Consider the following 6,185-nt stretch of genomic DNA (forward strand, 5'->3'; position numbering starts at 1 on the left):
GAGAGAGAGAGAGAGAGAGAGAGAGAGAGAGAGAGAGAGCCGGGTATAACATCGCCGCAGTCCTTCTTCAAATATTCATGCTTAATTAGCGTGAACTAGGCGAGCAGTTAAGTGCCGGCGGTATCGTTTGCTATGCACGACACTTCCTTTTAAGCTACACGGCACGTCCGAACTCTAGAAAGCTGTCTTAATCTTCGACGAGGGAGAAAAAAGGAAGGTTATAACTCCTAACTATCGAATAACTGTGTTTATTTGCGCGCCGGGAAAGGCTTCTCTCTCGCGACTTCCAAAGTAATTTACCTTTAAGTTTGCAAGCGGATTTATTTGTCATTATTCTCCATTATTAGATTAGCACCACCGACGCTTACTGAATAATATTTATAACTACATAATTTCGTCTCCCCTCTTGATTCACTTAATGAGACGAATACTCAAATAACCGCCGTTTAAAACTGACTCACCCGACCGAATTTTGACTTTTTTTTGTACACAGAGAAGATATAGCAAAAATTACAAAAAATTTTTACAATTTTGGATCATTCAGAATTTTGATTAAAATCACTATATATTTGTTTAAAAATGTTATGCACGTTTTACTTTTTATCACAAGATTATTGTAATCATTCATTGTAATGTTTTTTATATTATATTATAAAATCGAAGATTGTAAAATTTTTATTATTTCTAGTATTTATTACTTTATTATTATTATTATTATTACACTATATTTATAGTAATTTATATTAAAATTACAATATAATCCAACTCTATAAAAAGTATTTATAAAAAGGATATAATTTTAATATAACTTTGCTACAATATTTTCTCCGTTACTAATTACTAATTATATTTATTAATTACTAATTACAGAGTGCAAGTAAGTAATAATTATATGATGCACTTTATTAAAAAATTAGAAATTAGAAATAAGTTAGAAATTATAAGTTTGATAAGATTATTAAGAAATTAGAAATAAGTTAGAAATTATAAGTTTGATAAGATTATGAAAACTGTTGCAATTTGTTTACAATATAAAAATGTCTATATTTTGCATATTATGTTCTCAGCGTGTTCAGAATTTGCCATTCATACGAGTAATAGGAAACAGAGAGAGTTTTAAAATATTAGAGTCACATTGGGTCAAAATGACTCGAGCATTCAAAAGGAGTGGTCGTTCCCGAACATTCCAGTGTTAAAACGCCTACGACTGCTTCACACGTTAGAACGTTTTAATCTATCTACGGTATATTGATATTACGACACAATCGCGATAAGAAGCTTCATTATGTTTTCATGGCGGCGCCACCGCGCACGATCGCTCTGTTCTTCCAGGAGATAATATGGCGCGCTCGAAATCGACGGTGCGGAAAGTGCGTGCGAGATAAATTGTCTCTCTCGTGGCAGATTTCCGGAAGAAATTATTTTCATTTGCATGCTTAAGCAGCCGGAGAACGCGGCTACCCCGTTTTTAATCTCGAAACAGCCCTATTTTCCCCATTCTTCTGCTTCTTCGTAACCCCCAACCCCTTCATCCACCATCACCATCACCACCGCTGCCGTCATCACCATCTTCTCTTCCATCGCGCGCATAGCGCGCTCCAGGTTCTCACTTGGCGCGAGACTCGCCGATTTATCACCCCAAACTTATTCCTCCGGCAGTCAACGTTCTCGCCCTCGTTCCCACGTGGCCCCCGTTCTCTTATTCGACGCCTCTTTTCGCCAACGATCGTCATTCTTAGCCCGCGTCCTTCTCGTTGGTACTCGCGTTGCTCCCTTCTCATTATCACACCACTTTCGACCCTCGCGTCGTTCGATTCAGCGCACGGCCTGCACTTTTCATCTCACTCCCTCTCTTCCCAACCTCTCTCTCGTATTATTTTCGTCACTGAAAGACTTGTCCACCCTCTCTGCTGACGTTATCTCCGCAGGCACGTCGGAAGACTTGTGCAATCGATTGAACGACACGAGTGCGGCCTAGGCGACGACGACGGGGTCGCGACGCGTCATTAAAGGAGGGGATCCATCGCTTCACCTTCGATAGACTTGCTTTCCTCTTCGGCGGTGTTAAATTTCGCAGATTGTAGAAACTCGAACATCGCGAGATCGCGTCTGCTTCTCTTGCTCGGCCGATTCACTGTCGCGCGCGTGCCTTAGGAAATTAACGCAGTTTGTGGCGTACCTTTCGTCTGTTTATTTCTCTCTCTCTCTCTCTCTCTCTCTCTCTCTCTTATCACGGTGGTAAATATAATTACTTTAATACCTCGACGCGCGCGCTCGGAAGACGTAATTTGTTCACGGTTATGATTTTGTCTCAAAGCCGGAGCGCGCGAACGCGGCTCGGCAATTTGGATAAAAGCACACGCGAAAAGCCCGGAATGTATGCGTACAGTAGCGGTATGACACTCGCGTGCGCGCGAGCTTCGTGTTTTCTGAGACTCCTCCATTACGGCGGTGGCCGGGCTCCTCCACTAAAGCAGGAACGGCCGGGGCGTTGCGCCGCCGCGCGCATTAACCCGCGGTAATGCATGCGCATTCGGGATTATTAATTACATTTCGCGAGAAAAACGCTCGTCTTACCAGGGAGATGCATACGCCGCGGCCGGCCATTTCTTATCGGCGCGTTTTGCGCCAGCAGCACGCCTCCAACCTCGCCGAGCTTAATACGCGCGAAAAGGTGATGCCTTAAGCCGATTATCAGGCCGCTCGATGGAATAAATTCGGCAGTCTTGAAGGAAAAAAGTTCGTGGAAGCGGAGGGCGTGGGAGGTGCAATAACAGCGAGAGTCGTCTCACGCTGGCGCCGCGTAAACTTCACTCGCGCGAAATACGTGTTCCCTGAGGTACAATCGGTGTATTCTTCACTGAGATGTGCTGCACCTGCGACTGGTGGTTCAGTCACAAGTGCAGCACCGCAATCGGTAAGATCTCGCGGGGAGAACCAGTTGATAGAAGCATCTATTGTTTATATAGTTCCTATGCTATGTTGATATAGTTGATGCTGTTTGCAAATACAAACAGCGTTATCGTACGTTATCGTATGTTTCTGAAGTTACATGGAAGACGTTAATCCTTTATAAATTTGTAGTCGATATTTTAATCATCTCACGTGAAACTCAAAATATCTATTTTATAAAATAAGACAAAAAGGAAATAATTAAAAATAGAATTTTGTCAGTAATTTTTGTCATACAGATGATATGTAATGAAAACAGGTCTATACATAATCATACAAATACTTGCCATAAAAAATGCTGATTAAAAAATGAAAGTACTTTTGAATGAAATAATATCTACTTGTAGTATATAATATAAATTAACATATTTGTAATTTTTTTTACATGTAACTGCAAACGTACTAGATTAATGCAAATTTTTTATGTTTGTGTAAAGTTTAAATTTTTGTTTACAAATATTATATATAATAAAAAAGCAAATTTCTATAAATAATTGAAATATTGATCATAAAACCTGAATGGTTGAACACTTCTCCTGAATGGATTGTGGTTGATGTTTGCCAAATAATAATCATAATGATAATAAATATAAGATTTTTTATGTTTCACACATATTTTTTATGTATCTAGGTACTTATGTGAACTTGTAATAGACATTAAAGTCGCCACCTCTAAAAAAAAAGATTTTGCCCTATAAAGGGCAAATCCATCGCTACAAACTTAGGAAGTCGGACTTGGCACAGAATATTTGTGCGCTACAGACTTCGCAGTGAAATCTTACCTCCACTGATCAAAATCAGTGAGATATAAGATGGGGCAGTGTTTCCATTGAAAATCAGCGAGTGTTCGTTAATTATCGGCGAGACACTGCCTCCACCGATTCGATCAGAAACATTTTTATTCATTTACTTTACGAGAGTGGTGGGTGGACCTCTACGTGTGACCGCGGCTGTTGCGAGAGAGGGAAAAACCTCATTTCTGCCCGTCGCCTCAGCTGTTGTTTTCCTTGAAATTATTCAGGTTATCAATCGCGTCGAGTTACCCGTGAAACAGAGCGGCGCGTAATTTACTCTGAGAACTCCGCGCGGAAAATAGAGAAATCTTTATTAGCGCGTGGCCGCTCCGCGAGAGAGCTCCGCGAGATTTTCTTCAAAAGTTTCAAAGTTTTCTCTCTCTATCTTCCTCCCTCCTATACTCCGCTGCTACTGTTGCTGACGTGGAGCGAAGGGAAATCTCCCTGCGGGGTGCGCGTGAAAAGGTGAAAGGCGAAACGCGTTCGACCAGGATGCGTCAGGCCGCGTCAAAGGGTTTAATAAAGTCGAATCGGTGAATTTCCTGTACTTATCATCCCCCCCTGCTCCTCTATCTCTTTTTCTCTCTCTTCCTCTCTCTCTTTCTCTCTTCGTTATTTTCTCCCGCGTCTGTGGACCATAATGTGACGGCTTTTTTTTCATCAGCGTCGGCGAACGTGTTTGTGAACGACGTTTCGTATGAAAAGCAGACCATAACGCGCAGCGTCGCAAACGAGCTGCAAAACCCTACTGACCTATCCCGGATACGGGCACTTTTACGATCTCATAGAAGCCATATATAGGGGAGTTTATTCGAGTTCTCTCGATGCGCGCATATTCGAGCCGTATTATTTTCATAATAAAACTCATTACGCTCGTCGTATTAAGAATTAATTCCCCCGTCAGGACTGGTACTTAATTTTTTGCGCTGTTTTCAACTTTGATATATGAATGTCATTTTCCCGGCACGGTAAAACGACGAAAAAAAGAGGGAGACTGCAGTTCCTCCCGGTAAAATTGGCAACAACTTGAGCGAGTGAAATCTTCGGTAATAATGAAAACGTTTATGCGCAAAAAGGCTGGATAGTTTCTTTTTGTCAAGCTAGGGATTGCGCAAGAGTCTATCTCTTTTGTAAAATATATCTATTTATATTTGCGAGGACTTCGACAATATTGAAATGATATTCGATAACACTATACATGGAGAGAATTTTATAATAAAAATCAATTTTGCAACTGAGAAATAGATTGGTATTCTGCATTGATTTATTATCATTTTTCATCTTATATATGCTGTTTATATTTTAGGAATTAAAACGTGTTATTAAAAAATTTATGTTTCTAACAAAATATGTATTATGTCACTTAGTTATATAAACCACAATGACAGTCTGTTTCTGTACTAATATAAAAGTAACATTAATAACACTGGTACCTAACTTTGGACATTTTTATTGTCTTAGTTTTTAAATATGATTAATTAAATTTTCAATATAGAATACACACACACACATATAATGATAAATGTATACATATATTCTGCGATGAAAGTTTAAGTTAAAAACTAAAGGTATAAGAATGTTCAGAGTTAGGTACTGATATTATTAGTGTCCATTAGGCATCGGTTCTTTTACTTTACTAGAAACATGGTGAAATTGAAAAAAATTGGTATAAAAGAAAAACTGTAATATATATTCTCTCCGTGTAAACATGTAGGTGGAGGAAAATAAAACAATTTTTCGATTAAATAACTTTTGCATTTTTTCGGGCTGACTCGGACTAATTCGAGAGATAAGTCGAAGATTCTGATTAGAACGCAAAAACGCGGCATCCAGGTGTGAAGATTGAAATAGAAGAAAATAATACATGTAAAATTATTTAAATGTATAAAAAGATAAGTCGGACTGGGCAGGGGCGAGCGGCGAGCGATGTATGACGACGTTATATCAGCTGCTTTGATCTTGCAATTTGTCGTGTTCCTGCTCATCCAAGATTCAATGTCCCTAGACGAAACTCCTTTCTGGGAATCGTCCTCTCCTCGCTGGGACATCATCTTATTTGTTCCTTCTACATCGTGTCGAGAGTATCTTCCGCCTTTTCGTTCGTCCGCGACGACATGCACGGCGGACCGGAAACCGGCAGTACGTCGGTCCTGCTGCGCTCTCGAAGTCTCGTATCATTTCTAATTCACGTGGCCCTTTCTCCCGTTTCGAAAATGAAATAAAAAAGAGTGGAAGGATGATCAAGCGAAGCGGGCGACGTCAAAGAGACGCAAATTCGCATTTCGAGAGGCGCATATCGAGGCGGTATTGTTCACTGGCGCGGATTCCGTATCTCTCTTCAGCGCGTAAAGAAGCTAGAGAGAGAAAGAGAGATAAAAGATAGAGAGAGAGAGAGAGAGAGAGAGAGAGAGAGAGAGAGAGAGAGAGAGAGCTCACAGA

At 40.3% G+C, this 6,185-nt stretch overlaps 1 protein-coding gene across 1 annotated transcript in view; it reads left to right on the forward strand.

The window, feature by feature from the left end:
* Window positions 1-6,185, forward strand: part of LOC116847839 (lachesin-like) — a 549,068-nt gene that overhangs the window by 250,381 nt on the left and 292,502 nt on the right. The gene's annotated exons all lie outside the window — the stretch shown is intronic.

The sequence above is a fragment of the Odontomachus brunneus genome, unplaced genomic scaffold, assembly GCF_010583005.1.
Source record: "Odontomachus brunneus isolate Ranch 3 - 2012 unplaced genomic scaffold, Obru_v1 Obru_scaffold_001, whole genome shotgun sequence".
Taxonomy (NCBI): domain Eukaryota; kingdom Metazoa; phylum Arthropoda; class Insecta; order Hymenoptera; family Formicidae; genus Odontomachus; species Odontomachus brunneus.